This window comes from Callospermophilus lateralis, chromosome 3 (assembly GCF_048772815.1).
Source record: "Callospermophilus lateralis isolate mCalLat2 chromosome 3, mCalLat2.hap1, whole genome shotgun sequence".
NCBI classification, from domain to species: domain Eukaryota; kingdom Metazoa; phylum Chordata; class Mammalia; order Rodentia; family Sciuridae; genus Callospermophilus; species Callospermophilus lateralis.
The window spans coordinates 123,038,789-123,055,833 of record NC_135307.1 but is presented as its reverse complement, the minus strand read 5'-3'; the positions used below and the strand labels follow the sequence as shown (position 1 = coordinate 123,055,833).

At 39.1% G+C, this 17,045-nt stretch overlaps 1 protein-coding gene and 1 pseudogene across 1 annotated transcript in view; both read left to right on the top strand.

Annotated features, from left to right (window-relative positions):
* Positions 1-17,045, top strand: part of Gabrg3 (gamma-aminobutyric acid type A receptor subunit gamma3) — a 586,000-nt gene that overhangs the window by 257,917 nt on the left and 311,038 nt on the right. The window lies entirely within an intron of this gene.
* On the top strand, positions 12,832-14,063 carry LOC143641494 (zinc finger CCHC domain-containing protein 18-like; annotated as a pseudogene).

The following is a 17,045-nucleotide window of genomic DNA, read 5'->3' as shown; positions in this document are numbered from 1 at the left end:
AAATTTGTGCCAATGTTTTAATTAAGGCAAAACTCTGGTTCCTAACATTAGGATTTCTAATCTAGCATCATTAGTTGCATTGAATTAAAATAACCACAGAGCTAATTAGATAAACATGGTGGTTATCATGATCTGATTATTAAGCAGCAATTTGCAAAGACCTTTCATGAAAGAAAATTTCTCTTGGTTTTATAAATATTGAAAGGCAGCAGAATAATAAAAACAGTGTGACCTGAATATATAAATGTATTAAGGAGTATTGTGATTTACAAATATCTCTTTAGTTTGGTGATTGTGTTCTGTTTGTATATACTTGTCTTAGTCCATTTTGTGTTGCTATAAGCAAATATCATTGACTGGGTAATTTATAATGAAAACTTATTTACTATTTCATCAGTGTGGAAACTGGGAATTACAAGATTAAGAGGCCAGCATCTGTGGAGGATCTTTTTGCTACATCATAACATGGTAGAAAGCAGAAGGGCAAGAAAAGGTTAGAGAAAGAAAAAGAGGGGGCAAAATTTGTCCTTTTGAAGAAACTCATTCCAGAAATAACAGCCTTAATCTAATCATGTAGGTGTTGTCCCATGACCCAAACAACCCCCATTGGTCCTCACCTACCAATACCACCACATTTGGGAATCAAGTTTTCAATACATAAACTTTGGGAAACATTTAAACCAAAGTGATGCTCATATGAAAACGAGTGTCACAAATACAAATACATACATAAATGGTGCTGTTTTATCTTACATTTTCCACTTTTCTCCAGTGAGTCCTGGAACCCTCCCACTTTCTTCCTCCAATTCTCAGTCTTCATGATCCTATAGTCTTGTCATACCCAGACCCTGAGCCATGCTGAGCTTCTCTCGGGCTGATGCCTTTGATTTATTAAATGGCTAGAATAGCTGAAGACCACCCACACGGGAGAATATTTAAATACATGACAAATGTGGTGTAGTTAGAAAAGTGACAGTGACCCATTCTGTCCTCAAGTAACACATCTGGAGAGAAGGTCACAAGAAATGCCTGACCTGAATGTTCTGGCCTCCAAAGACATGCGTAACCATCCCAGGTTCTTTAGACTCACAGCCTTGCTCCTGGAAGGCCTCTTAGGAACAGATCCAGGGACCAAAACCAAACAGCACTCATCCTTGGTCTTTGCAAACTGGAGGGCAGAATTGACCAGGTCCTGCATCTCAGGGAAGTCTGCTACCTGACAACCACTGTAACACCTGTGCCAAATTAGCCTTGCTCGGAAAACTCTATCCCTGTCAGAAATTTCATGCCAAGAAGAAAGGCATACCCTTTGAGTGCTTATTAGTGTGAATTGGATATAGAGCCAGATGTGACACGCAGAGCAAATGTTCTTGACAGAGAATAAAGAGGCTTTAGTGTCTGATTTGTGGTGGGCAGCAAACAAATGACAAAAAGCAGCTCATACCTGTGAAGATGTTATGCGTTGTTTTTTTTTTTAAGCCCACATTTATCTCATTCCCCACAGTGAAAGGAAAAATGCAATTTAGTATCATGCAGGATCCTTACTCCCAAATGAGACCATCTGTGTTGCATCAGTGAAAGATAAAGCATTGTCTTAGACTTTCAGAGAACCCAGAGTTCCAGTAAAATGGGCAGCTGATTCCTCTTTGAGCATCTCTTCCACAGGGTTCTATATCACCAATGCACACACTATAGCTTTTATTTTTTTCTTTGTGCACAGTTAAATTAAGTGGGAACTATTGCATCTCAAGCCCTTTCAACAGTATTATGGAGTGTGGGTTCAATGTTGCACATGGAATGAATCAGTAAATGGATTAACAAAATAATATGACTTGAAAGGATATTACCTGCTTAAAATCATCCCAGTTTGTTCTACCTGAGTTGCTAAACATTTTATCAGACACCATGGAGAAGAAATGGCAAAAAAAAAAAAACCCAATGATGCTGCACTTAGCAGGCCATTCAGAGAGAAGTATTTTCATAATTTGATTAGGTGAATTAAAATAATTATATTTTCATAATTAATGAAGGCTGAGCAGTTGGGTGTTGAGGGAGTCAATAGTCAGGTCTGTCCCTCAGTTTGGGCTGGCTTTGAGAGGATGCTAAAGTCTATGAGATGGGAAGCAGGAGTAAGCCTATTATGGACTACCCAGGGAGAGGGTAGATGTTGCACCCTCCTCTCTATACTTCCCTCCTTTTCATGCCTATATAACCCCTCCACCACCACCACATGCCCCTCACTTCCATTGGGCTGGCTGGTCACTTGAAAGTTTAGGTCTGTATGTCTGGACACAAAGTTCTGTCTGTTCAGTGCAACCCATCACAGTTCCCCATCTTCTCCTGTTGAAGAGCATCTGTTTGCTTCCCACTTGAAAGCTACTGTCTTCTTCCTTGCTCACAAATGGATTAATCTATATTGTCCAAGACTATAGTACTAGTCACTAAAGGCTGTTTACATTTAAAGTAAGTAGTGCTAAAAATATGCTTTCTGTGTGGGGATGTAGCTCAGAGGTAGAGCTCATGCTTAGTATGTGTGAGGCCCTGGATTCCATTTCCAGCAACAAAACAAAAAATCCCTACTATCTGGTGTTCTCTTGCACAGTAGCATGGTAAGTGATAATGACAAAGTACTGTATATTAAAATAAACAACAAAAGCAATAGCAACAGCAAAAACCCTAGAGATTGAGGTATACTCAAGGGTGTCTATAGTGCACAAGGCCCTGGCTTCAAACCCTGAGTAAATGAAAAAAGAAAAGAAAAACTAGAAGAAATGCTTATGAGTGTTTTTACCACAATGAAATGATAAATGGTTGAGAAGATGAATTACGCTTACCCTGATTTAAACATTTACAGAATGTGTGTATGCATGCACATATAGGTAGGGGTGTGTGTGTATGTGTGTGCGTGTGTGTGTGAGAGAGAGAGAGATCTCAAAACACCATATGACACCCATCAATATATACAAATTTGTGTGTCAGTTTGGAAAAACTGAGACAAAATGATACAAGTGGACAGAGGTGGGTATTTTCTTACACTTTAATTATTTTCAGTCTTAGGATTGTAAGTAATTTTTGTTTGATGTATTAAATAAAATTTTAAAAGGGGAAACTCACTTTCCTGCTGACACTTGCTGAGTTTCGAGTTCAATGTGTAGTTGTTATTTTGTATGAACTTTTCTAGCCCTACAGAAAGTTCTGCTTTAGACAGTGCTCATGAGAATACCTAAATATCTCATCACACTGTCCTAGTCAGCAAAGACGTAAGGTTGAAAGAGTGCAAATGTAGAGACTGTTCAGAGTGAGGAGGAAGTATTGGCAGCTGTTTCTCTTGGCAGGCATCCCCAGGGCAGAATGTGCTGGTTTTAACTTTTTCCTTGGCACTGCTCCTTTATTCCCTATCTTGGCTTTAGGACATCTAGAAAGACCCAAACCATCAGCTGAACTTTGCAAAATGCTCAACTTCACAGTACAGTCCATGCTTGCAGGAAGCAGAGATCATGCCACTGCTTTTCTGATGCTAAGACAGCTCTGGAAGGAATTGACAAGTCATGACTGTTCACTAGGACATTGTGGTGGTTTTTGGTAAGGTAAACTTGCTCATTCTTATTCTCCTTGGATGATTTTCATAAAGTTCTCCTAAGAAAGGATTGTCCATTACTATAACAAAATACTTGAGATGATGATCTTAAAAAGACGGAGGATTTATTTAGGCTTCAGTCATGGAGGCTTGAGACTGTGGCCAGCTATCCTCATTGCTTCTGGGACCGTTTCATGGTGGAAGCATGTGGCATAGGAGGTTGCTCCCTGATGGTGACCAGGAAACAGACACAGGAAGGAGATCTATAATATTCTCTTCACAGGTACTCCCACACCAGTGATCCAACTCCCTCCCACTAGGCCCCATCTCTTAGAGGCTCCACTGCCTCCCATTAGTGCAATAGACGGCCAAACAAATCTTCAACACATGGGCCTTTGGGGAATAGTTATCCACATCATAGCAAGGTTGTGTTTTTTGGGGTGATATTTCTCTCTGATGTGATCTCCTAAAAATTGGGGAATCAGGCTTGACTCCATTTCTTTCTGCATCACTTGTCATTGGCTCTGCCTGTTTCTATGTTGACTCTTGTCTCCTGGTACTTTATTCACCAACAAATACTAAATATCAGATATCAGTTTTCTGTTCTTGATCTCCAAGGGAATAGTTGTCAAGAACTGTCTTAGATAGGTTAGAAGAAGGGGAACACTTCCACTCCTTCATGAGCAAAACAGAGAGAACACAGGAGATTTACGAAGTTTGTAGATCTTTGTATGCATTTATATTTGCATTTATTTATTTACTTCCAGTGCCGAGAATTGAACTCAGGCCCTCAGGTATACTAGATAAGCACTACCATTGAACTCATCCCCAGCTTCCTGCCTCTTTTTGTTTGTTTGTTTGTTTGTTTTTAAACTTTCAGTCAGGGTCTCTCTAAATTGCTCAGGCTGGCCTCAAACTTGGAATTCTCTCCTGAGAAGCTGGGATTACAGGTGTGTGCTGCTGTATCTGGTACATTTATTTGCACTTTTTTTTCTTTCCATTGGTTTTTTTATTTGAACAGTGCTATTCTCAGTATAACTATTAACATTCTGATTTGAAACCTACTACTGATAAATTATAGCGCTTTTTCTTTAACAAAATTCATTAAAATTATTTAATGGGTTCTAATAACATTCAATTGGACTTTTTGTTTCTTAACTCAAAAATTTGTGTGAGATTTTGACTTATTTCTTTTTAAGAAAATAATTCTGGTTTTAACCAGAATAATCTGGTAAAAAAATAAATTAATATATAAAGAGCATCAAAATAGGAAAGGAGGAAATCAAATTGTTATTTTTTGAACACAACATGATCTTATATGTAGAAAACAACAAAGACTGCACCAAGACAACTATTAGAACAAATAAATTAAGCAAAGTTTCAGGATACAAAATCAATATATGAAAATCAGCTATGTTTCTATAGGCCAGTAGTAAAGCATCTGAAAAACAAATAAAGAAAGCAGTCCTATTTATAGTAGCTACTACATGTACCTACAAATAAATTTAACCAAACAGCAGAAGATCTCTTCAATGAAAATTATAAAACATTGATGAGCAAAAGTGAAGAGGACACAAAAAATGGAAAAAACACAAAGTTTTATGGTTAAAATGTTCATACATCCCAAAATGATTTAAAAATTCAAAGTAATTTTTCAGATTTATGCATAGGAGACAATTAGGGACAGAATCCTCCTTTTGGTGTACTGTTTTTGCCCTTACCCGCTTTCATTCCAACAAGTCCACTTTGGTCCATATTTAAAAAATGATACTTGTGTTGCCTGTTGAACTGGTTTGATTCCTTAAGCCCTTAGTCTGCTCATTCATTCTGTTCCAGCACCACCTCACAATCTCCAATGCTGTCCTGGCATAGCTTGTTGTGAGATTGCCATTCCAGCTGCTCTGCCAAGTGTCCTGGGGGAGTATCATTGTCTTGGTTGGTCAGGACTTAACCTGCCTCCATCCCATCCCCTGATAGGATATGGTGGCAACATTTTCTTCCTAGGAAAACTTGTTGATCCTCTAAGGAATGTGCACATCTTCCTTAAACCCAAGGATTCTGTGTAATGACAAAAATTACAGACATTTACAGTACCACAAGGGATAAATTCTTCTGGATGGGAAATTTTACTCTGGGAAAAGGGGTGTCTCTCCATTTACAGATCTGACACTAAGAAGAGCTGGAAGAATCTTAAATATGGAAAAGATTCATAATCCAACCTCACAAGAAAAGCCCATGTCTGGAAGGTTTTAAAAGGAACAATAACATAGTCATTGTCAAATAATTTAAAAATTTAAACTCTACTAATATATTTATCTCCAACTCTGGCTCTGTCTTCATAAATGTAATTTAAAGGGCTGTGATAATGTATTTGAGATCTGTTTTGGTCAGCTTTTGCTTTGCTGTGACCAAAAGACCTGACAAGAGCAATAGAAGAGGAAAAGTTTATCATGGCTCATGGGTTCAGAGGTTTCATTCCATATAGGGCCAATTTTATTGCTCTTGGGCCCAAGTGAGGCAGAACTTCATGGCAGAAGGGCATGGTGGAAGAAAGCAGCACCTAATCTGGCACCAGGAAACAGAGAAATCTGTATTTGCCACAGACAAAATATAAATCCCCAAGGCATGTCCTCTGACCCACCTTCTTTAGTCACACCCTCCCTGCCTATAGTCACCACTTAGTTAATCCATAGTAGTAGATTTATACACTGATTAGGCTAAGGCTCTCATTGCCCAATAATTTCATCTCTGAATGTTCTTGCATTGCCTCACTCATGTACTTTGGAGGGACACCTCATATCTAAACTATAACTTTCTGTCCCTGGGCCCCAAAAGCTCATGCTCATCTTACAATGTAAAATACATTTAGTCCATTTTCTCATAGTCTTAACAATTTCAACACCACCCAAAAGTTTAAGTCCAAAGTATCCTGTAAGACTCAAGACTTTCTCAGCAGAGCCCCTGTAAAAATCAAGAGCAAGTTACATATCACCAATTTATAATAGCACTGAATAAACATTTTCATGTTTATAAAGACATAGAAAGAAGTGATAGGACTAAAGCAAGACAGAAATCTAGTTGGGAAAACAAGTTCTATAGCTTCATGTCCAGCATCTGGGGCACATGGATTATGCTCTTTTCTTCTGAAGCTTGTGTAGATCCACACCTAAGGCTTTGCTGGCTGCAACCCACATGATCTCTCTGGTGGCTTGCTTCTGCTCAGTTCCTGTAGCTATTCGCAACAGATGTCACACATTACTGATATCTTTTAATCTTGGGGGTCACCACTGCTGCTTTGGATTCTTTCTCCCTTCTTCATGCATTGCCCTCTCAGGGACAGCTTGCAGGGACCACACATCTGCTGCTCTTTGCCTCCCAGACCTTCCTTTGAAATTTTGGTGGAAACCCCTATAACCACCTAACTCCAGCATCCTGGAATCCTACAGAACCCATACCATGTGGTTGATGCCAAGGTCTTCTGTTATCTCAAGCAGTAACCAAGCTGCCTGAGACCTTCAGCACCTTCTGTTTCTGGGTGGCTGAGTAGTGAAACAAATTCCTAATCCCCCCTTTACAAGCCCTTGTGGTCTTTTCTCAAAGGAATATTTACTTTTACACCCTTAAGCCTGAGATAGGTATGGTCTTAACATTTCCTGAGATGCCCTCAGTTAGCTTTCCTATTGTTTCTTGATAATGTACTTAGCATCTCTTCGGTGGCTGTAATGTCTTTAACAACCACAATTTTCCTAGCCTCAATTTTACTTACACTTTTCTAGCCAAACTGCAAGATTATCAATTTTTTCTATTCTGCCTTCTGCTCCTGATTATCACAGTAAACTTGGCTGAAAGCCATCAGCATTATTGATGACACTTCCTGAAAGCTGTGCTGCCTTGAAATTTCCTCTGCAAGACTGATTAGTACATTGCCTTTAAATTCAGATTCACAGAAAGTCTCAGGACACAGGAAAATTATAGACAACTTCTCAGCCAAAGTTAGCACAAATGGCCTCTCATCCAATTTTCAATAGAGTACTCCTTTTCCTCTGAATGTTCATAAGCCCAGTCTTTACTGTCCATAGTCCTACTGGCATTCTAGACTCTTGAGCTCCCACCTGAATTGTTCATTAAACTCCATTTACAACATTCTAAACTTCTTTCAGGTTGCATCTCTAAACTTTAAAAAATTCCTCCCACAAACTCCAAATATCTCTAAAATCTTCTGAACCACATGGTCAGGTTAATAATGGCAATGACCCCACTCCCAGTACCAATTTCTGTTTTGGTCAGCTTTTGTGTTGCTGTGTCCAAAAGACATTAAAAAAGCAATTAAAAGAAGATAAGTTTCAGCGCATGTTTTCAGAGCTCTCAGGCCATCTATGGCTGACTTCTTCGCTCTGGGTCTCAGGTTAGGCAGAACGTCATGGCAAAAGGGTATGGTTGAAGAAAGCAGTTAAAACGTGGCACCAGTAGGCAAAGAGAGCTCTGCACTCCAGGATAAAAATATAAACCTCAAAGGCACACTCCTAATCACCTAACTCCTTCAGCCTGCAGTTACCACACAGTTAATCCACATTAGTGGAATAATCCACTGATTAGGTCATATCTCATAATCTAATAATCTTGCCTCCAAATGTTCTCATTCTTGAGCATGTCTCATAAATGATCTTTTAGGGGATACTTCATAACTAAACCAAAACAAGGTCCATTTTCTTTCACTGCAAAAGTTTTGGTCTTAACTTGAACTTGGTTCTCAGAGGGTTTCAAGATCAGTTTATAAGGTTATTTCCTTGGGACTTCACCATACACATACATACTCTGAATGCTCCTTGTGGCATAGTTTATCTAATTGTAAAGCTTCTGGAAGAACTCAAGTAGTTTGTGTCTGTCAGGCAGAAAAGGGCCTTGTCAGAAGTTAGTGCAAGCAGGTGTGGTGGACCATACCTATAATTCCAGTTATAAAAATGGATCAATCCCAGTACCACAGAAATAAGGTATTGCAAACAACACAACCATTTACCCTATAAATGAGAAGCATTGGACATTAAAGAAGCTGACTTGCTTAAGAATGTGCACAGCAGCTCCCTCCTGGGTGCTAGAAGTTGACTGGAAGAGTTAATTGCATGCTCACTTGTCCTCTTTCCTGTTCTATTCATTGCCTTTAGGTTAGAAGTTTTCTACCCTTCTTTCCCCTGTGCTTCCCAGTCTTATCTCCCCTGCAATCCCCACCCAGTCCCTGGATTTGTCCATTATCAAATCTGAAAATCTAATTGCCACAGGAGAAATACTCATAGGGTAAAACATCCCCCAGGGTTTCCTGTCCCTGTACACATCAATTCCTTTTGCTCTTAATTATGAAATGCATGTTTAAAGGCCTCCCTCTGACTTCAGCCTCCTCTGGGAAACACCCTATGCAGAGGGGAGAGTGGCTCCTTGAGGCTTAGAGGTACAAGTGTTCTTGTCACCTTCCAACACTCCAGGAGCTCACTTTCATAAAAAAAGGCAAAATCTCTGATCTTGCAGACCCACCAAGGCTGACATTATCTGCCACTAGGATTGTCTTTTACAATATAATGAAATGGGAAGCATTCATTCCCATCTACCATGTACTGAATTTTGGTTCTTTTATTCTCAGCTTCTTTAGATAACTAAATTTCACTTTGAGTAAAAAAATAAATTATGAGTTGGCATTATTTTTAATTTCTTATTATAAATCTTTCTCAGAGATTATGTCACTCCTCAATGACTTCCTCCCCCAATATATATGCATAGAGTGACCTAATCTCATGCTTGAAATTAATTTTCCAAATTACTGACTATACTCACTTTGCTTTAAAGGATCCCTGGGTTTCCAGGGAGAACTTATTTTCCTGTAGTTCTTGGATTCTTCTAATAACTGTAGAGACCCTGCTTCAGGATTCACAGGAGAAGATGCAATTTTCTGGTCTTCTGCAGCTTCACACACTAAGAGGAACCCCTAGATATAAAGTCAGGTGGAGATATAAACTGAGAGTGAGGGATGAACTAGGGCCAGATACTTTAGAGTATGAATTGCAGGGCAGGAGGTCTGGAGAGTCCCTCTGAGAGGGGTTTGCACTAAGACCTCAAAGGATGAACAGGGACCTACAGCAGGAAAGATCATGTACCTGAAAGAATGCACCTTTACGAAAGGGACTGTCCCATAGAACACAGCACAGGAGAGGCTTCTGGAATGTTGTGAACAAACATCTGTACCATTATACTCATGGAAATTGCATTGTCTGATTTTTGATGTACAGATTTTGTGTGTGGTTGTTTGTCTTCATCTGTTCCAGCTGCCATAACAAAAGACCACAAACTGGGTGGCTTATAAACAAGAGAAATATACTGCTAACAGTTCTGGAAACTGGGAAGTCCAATATCAATGTAGCAACAGATTCAGCATTCAGTGAGAGACTGTTTCCTGGTTCATAGATGGCTGTTTTCTCATGCTAATCTCACATGGTGGAAGGGACAAGCAACTCTCTGGGGCCTTTTCTTTTATAAGGGCACTAGTCTCATTCATGAGGTCTCCACTCTTATAAGCTAATCACCTCCCAAAGTCTCCATGACTAACTTGACCTTGGAGTTGGTATTTCAAGATATGATTTAGGAGAGAATACACAGACATTCTGACTATAGCATTACTTATCTGGAGTAGACTTCAGTAGCCAGGAAGGAGGGGATTACATACAGTTATTTGGAGGAGAGGTAGGGGACATGGAGTGAGAGGTGAGTTGCCCAGGTGCACTCTTAGACACACATGAGAAGCATTCCCATGACTGGCTCTGGTCCCAACTGCATCAGATGGCTCTCATGGCCTCTCTGGGCTCGGACTGCTTGGCTTATACCTCTGGTTATTTATCCAGTCTTAGCTTCTACAAAGAACCCTGTTCTGTGTGGATGACATCTAGCTTCTAGTGCTGTCCAATAATGACTGTCTCTCACCAGGCCTCACTGTTGATGAAGAGAAGGGAATTGGTGGTCCCAAGAGATATCCTCACTTAATTCAAATAGGAGGAGATGTTAGTGGGTGGAACTAAGGGTATAGGGACTAGGTATGTGTGTATTGAGTGGTGTGACCTGCCACCGGCACATTGCTAAAAAGATGAAATCCTGGAGAGAAACACAAGATGTATAAAAATAAAGGCACACGATAATACTCTACCTCTGTGACAGTATACATATTGCATAATCAAAGAGAATTATTTATTGATTTTTCAACTTTAAAAATCAATATATAAATTTTAATTGTGTTTATAAATGGCAGAAATTGGAAGCTGAGAGTAGAAAGAAAGCGGAGGGTGGGGAAGTCAGCTTATTTGATGGTAAGGTGAATCAAGACATCTCTAAGAAGAAGAAAATAGTGGGGAGAAAATCATATCCAGTTACAAAGGTAACCAGTATGGGAACTAATGGTAGTCATATTGGAAGGGTTGATTTTCATTTAATGGAATCTAAAATTAATAAATCAATACATGCTTTGGGATTGGGAATGAAGCTCAGCAATAGAGCAACTGCTTAGCATGCATGGGGCCCCAGCTCCACCACACCTGCCCACACATGTGTTTTCATGGCAAAAAAAAAAAAAAAAAAGCAAAACAAACAAACAAAAAATGTTGATTTGTAGTTAACCACTACAAATCTGGAGTGAACCCTCAGAATTAGAAAGAGTTGAAAGAATTAAACTTCCACCTTCTCAATAACACTCAGGATAGAGAGATGTGGGTTGGTGAGGCAGCCAGAGAAATGTTGCTCCCCATCATTTCCCTTATAAGAATATTCTAATTTTTTTGCTACATATGTATTTAATTAAATAAACATATTGAATGCTGGTAATTAAATACATTTGATGTTTAGCACAGTGTTATTGACAGACTGCTAAGCAGAAACTACCCGTTTCCTTTCCTCTTTATGTATATTTCCATCTTGCAGGGAGCATCTTCTCGACTTGCAAAATTATTGAAACAGTGTGTAACTTCCATAAAACATGCTATCAACTGTCGCATTTCTGCCAGATTAAAAAAGCTTCTATTCTATGAATGACTGCCTTTTAGAAGACCCTCCCACACACTTATCCAACTAAGAGTATCATTTCTTCCTTTATTTTTCCCTGTAAATCTGATGGTTCCACTTTTACTGAGTCTTTTAACCCACAGTCTCTTTACTTTATAGCCCTGCCCCTTTTAATGAATCCCTGAGTAGTAGTGTCCCTCTTGCCTTCTGTTGCACAAATATGTAGCAAGTCAAAATTTGTTTTTGATGCTATTCATATAGCCAGCTATTCTCTTTCAAATTCTTTCCAGTCAAGTTTTCTATATTAGATTAGAAGGTGATGATCCAAGTCCTGTGTCTGTGCATAACTGATAGGGCAGCAGCAAAATTCCATGTATACTAGAGTGGAGAGAATAGGTAATGTGCATCAGGTGAGGGAAAACTGAGCACATCAGAGTTTAAAGGGCTGCCATTGGATGTCATCTGTTTTCCCCTTTGAAGTCAAAAGATGGAGATCATCAGTGGTATCTTCCACCCAGTGATTCTGGGTGTCTCTAGCAAGAGCCATTTATGCAATATTTGGTGGTAAGAATGTTCTGTTCAAGGCCCCTATGCAACTGGATCCCCAATGGTTCTTAGTGATTGTTTCCTAGATGTCCACATCCTCTCTTATATGAACAGTTTCTCTTTTGGACCTCATTCAATAGTTTTAGAAGGATGACACCTGGGTAACTTCCCTTGTTCCTACTCCCCATCATATCATTTAACTCCCATCTGAGTATTGAAAAGGTTGGCAGATTTTACATTTTTGTCATTCTTAATTTCTTGATGAGGGACAATATACTTATCTGGTTTAGGAATTGTCTTCACCAATTTGGGAACTTTATAAGAATGCATGCGTAGAACCAAAAGACAGTTCAGCAATTTAGGATACATCAGTTTAATAAAGGTTCTTCTAAATTTGAAAATAAAATTTACAATTTTATGAATTTTGAGCTTAAAATTTGCAAAGGTTCATTTTAGATTTCAAAAATTTTAATTTAATAAAAGAGTCCTCTTAATTACACATCTGTTTCCTATTTCTGTCTAGTGCCATTTTCTACACAAAAGAAACATGAATTTCTTCTTTTGAAATAAAGTCCCTACAAGGCACGGTCCAGGAAACTTGCTCTGGGTATTCCTGCAAATTAGGCTTTTTGAAAAGCCTGAGCATCTTGCACAAAGATACCCTATCGCCTTGAGTCATGGCTAACATCATTACACATGTGGGTAACAGCCTGCGGCAGAATGCGCCTTTACCTCCTTGGGCCCATTCCATGTTGAGGTCTCTGGGGCAGAGTCTCGGTCCTTTAATGGTCAGCATGGCAGAAAGAAACATGAAGTTGTTTTCGGGGAGGGTGGTGCCAGCCCAGGGGGAAGAAACCTTTGAAAACTGGCTGACCCAAGTCAATGGGGTCCTGCCAGATTGGAATATGTCAGAAGAACAAAAGCTCAATCGCCTGATGAAAACCCTTAGGGGCCCTGCCCGGGAGGTCATGCGTTTGCTCCAGGCTGCCAACCCCAACTTGAATGTGTCGGATTTTTTGCGAGCAATGAAGCTGGTGTTTGGGGAGTCTCAGAGCAATGTGACCGCCCATGGTAATTTTTTTAACACCCTGCAGGCGGAAGGGGAGAAAGCCTCCCTTTATGTGATCCGTCTGGAGGTGCAGCTCCAGAATGCTATTCAGGCAGGCATCCTAGCTGAGAAAGATGCAAACCAGACTCATTGCACCAGCTCCTGGCAGGGGCTGAGCTGAATAGAGACCTGCGCTTCAGGCTTAAAGGTCTTCTCAGGATGTATGCAAATGAGCAGGAGCATCTTCCCAATTTCCTGGAGTTAATCAGGATGATAAGGGAGGAAGAAGATTGGGATGACGCTTTTATTAAACGGAAGCGACCCAAAAGATCTGAGCCAGTAATGGAGAGGGCAGCTAGCCCTGTGGCATTTCAGGGCCCTCAGCCAATAGAGATCAGTAATGCAGACTACAATGGCAACGTGATAGAGATAGATGATACCCTTGATGACTCAGATGAGGATGTGATCCTGGTGGAGTCTGGGGACCCTCCACTGTCATCCTCAGGCACCCCTCCCAGAGGCAGGGCCAGATCTCAGGACCAAGTTGTGGTCATTGATCCCCCGAGTAATTATGGGCCTGAGTCTCCTTCTACCAGTGGCCATTCTGGGAATAAGAATGATGGTCCTGGGGATATTCGTAGAATCAGGAAGCGCAAGTACATAATTCGCTGCTCCTATTGTGGTAAGGAGGGCCATTCAAAAGAAACCTGTGTCAATGAAAGCAACAAGGCCCAGGTTTTTGAGAATCTGATCATCACTCTGCAGGAGCTAACACATACAGAGGAGAGGGCAAGGGAGGTCTTTAGAGAACACAAGGATCCTTCTGAGCCACAGTATGGTGCTAGACCCAGCCCTAAATGAACCCTTAACTGTATTCAGAGTCTGATGCTTGGGAAACTGCAGGTGGGGTGGGGGTGGGGTGCTTCTACCTGCATGAATTAATCCACAATGAAGTTTTCCTTTGGGAATAAAATGAGATCGTGAATACCAGTGCAGTGGAGAAGGATGCCCTGACCTCTGTCCTTGCTCCCTCTTCAGCCTGCTTAAGGGCCTATTCTCTCTGTGTGTCTTTCTTTGAAGATTTTATTCAGTTTATGAAGAGTATCTTAAACCTTTCAAAAATAAAGAAAAATACAAGAATGAAAATATAAATTACCTGGAAATCTTACCCCTGTTATAACCATTGTAAGCCCTTTGATGAATGTCTTTCTGGATATTTGCCTGTACCTGTGTGCCCAAATAGATATATGTATAGATGAAAATGATCAAATATAAGTGCTGTTCTACACTGTGTATTTTTTCACCAAAATATATCTTGTGGACTTCTATGTAATCGAATATATATATATATATATATATATATATATATATATATATATACACACACATCTCATTTAATATCTGTGTGATGTTACTTTTAGTAGGATAAAGGAAAAATAAAGCGATTATAGAAGCTAAAAAAAAAAGAAACTAGTAAATAATTTTGAGAAATTTTACAATCCAAAATATTGTATGTTTTATCTTTATTTCTTCTCTATACCTAGTGTTTACTATTTTCTACACAAAATAAAAACCCCCAATTCCTTGGCTGATTACTATATCCGTTTGGCACAGGTGAGAGAGACTAGTTTTAAATTAGCCAGACTCTCATTCCCATCCTAGTCAAGAATACATATCAATTGAATTCTTCTTTGGAAATGGAATCATTGGAACCCACTTCCATCAAAGCCAAGGGCTATAACAGATAATGCAGAATGCCACTGGTACTTCAGCAGCAATGACAAAGTGACACTGATCATAAACTTTACTGAAAGAACATCAGTGAGAAATTTACTACCAGGGCTAATGAGGAGAAACAAAGTTGCTTTAAATTCATCACAGAAATGCAATGTCACAGCCAGAACCTTGTTTCCTAAGTTTAGTAATACACTGATCTCAACTCTAGTGGTCAGTCATCTGTAAACTGTTAAGTCCCCCCAAAATTAACCTGCAATATGCAGTGCTGTTTTGATGAAGTCACCAGGTCCTGACTTCCTGTACTATTCATTCTCCATAGAAACAATGCTATGACTGATACTTGGATATTTACACACATTAAGAGATTTGAACTTGTCAAATACTTTCTCAAACAAGCAGATGAAGTCTGTGGTTAGCCATTTTAGGAGCAGATGGGAACATCTGATGCACAGATGGAACCCAAAATATTTAAACCATTCATTTTATTTCTTTTGATATATGGAAATAATTTTTATTTTAATTTATAAGCCAATGATGCTATGCCTAAGACTCATCTCCACCAAGTTAATGGTGCTCATTTATTATTTCTTAAATACATATTTATGAATTCGTTTTTATCGGTTTGGCCATGCTACATGCTGAGGCAGTAGGCATGGTCCTCATGTTGAGCACACAAACACTGGATAAACTATCAATTAATAAATTAAATGGTAAAAAAAAAATGCTTGGAAAGCCAAGCACAGCATTCTTTGAGAACACATACCAGGAAGACCAGCTGTGCCATAATTGGGGGGGATTGGAACGGCCTCTCTGAGACCTAAGGTTTAAGCTGACAGCTGAGAAATAAACAGAAATTGTTAAACAAGGAAGAAGCATGGAGAAAGGGCTGGATTCTGTTCAAAGGGAACAGCAGAGGGTGGATCTGGAGGTGAGATAAAACAAACACAAGGACCTCTGCAGATACTGAGGCAGGCAATGGTCAGAGAATAAAGGGTGAGGCACCTGAAACAGTTGTAAAGACAGGCCAGGAAACAACCAAGATAATCAAGATCAGGTGCCTTCAAGAGAGGTTAGGACTTTATGCACAGGGCAAAGGGAAGCACTGGAAGTCTGGAGTAGGGAGTTACAAGAGCATATGTGCATTTTAAGGGGTCAATTATGGTTTCATCAGGAGAAAAGAATTGAAAAAACAATGGTGAATAATTTCATTCTAGGTACAAGTTCTTTATCAAATGTGTGCACTGCAGATATTTTTTTGCTTAGTCTATGGCTTATATATTCATTCTCAGAATGAAGAATAGAAGCTTTTAATTCAGTGAAGTTTAGTTTATTAATTTTTTTCATGGATCCTGCTTTTGGTGTTTCATCTGAAAACACATTACTAAGTTTGAGGTTATGAAGATTTTCTCCAATGTATTCTAGAAATTTTAGAGTTTTATATTTAGATTAATAATCCATTTTTAGTAATTTGTATGTGATATGAAGTATGGGTTGGAGTTCTTTTTGGCTGTGGATATTCATTGTTTCTAGCACCACTTGTTGGAAAGATTATCTACTTATTTCTTTACTACTGTCAAAAAATCAATTATGTGGACTCTCTGTCCTATTCCATTGGTCAATTTGACTTTATCACACTGTCTGCATTATTGTAAGTTTTCAATAAACCTTCAAATCAGATTTTGGTCCTGTATATTTGGTTTTCTTTTTTAAAGCCATTTTGACTATTATTGGTGCTATGCATTTCCCCTTGAATCTCAGAGACAGTTTGTCAATTTCTAAAAGATATCCTGTTGGGATTTTGATTACGAATGCATCAGAGCTATCAATTGGGAGAATTAACATCTTAATACTGAGTTTTCTGATGTATAAACATGGCCCATTTATTCATTTATTCAAGTCTTCTTAAACTTCTTAAATGCTTTGTAGTGTCAGCGTCCATGCATTTCACTTCTGCTATATTTATGCCCATATATCCCATATTTTTTGTGGTCTCATAAATAGTATTGCTTTTTTAGTTTGAATTTTGAATTGTTTGTGACTGGTATATAGAAACACAATTTACATGTGCATATTGAGTTTATAGCCTGCAACCTGACCAATACACTT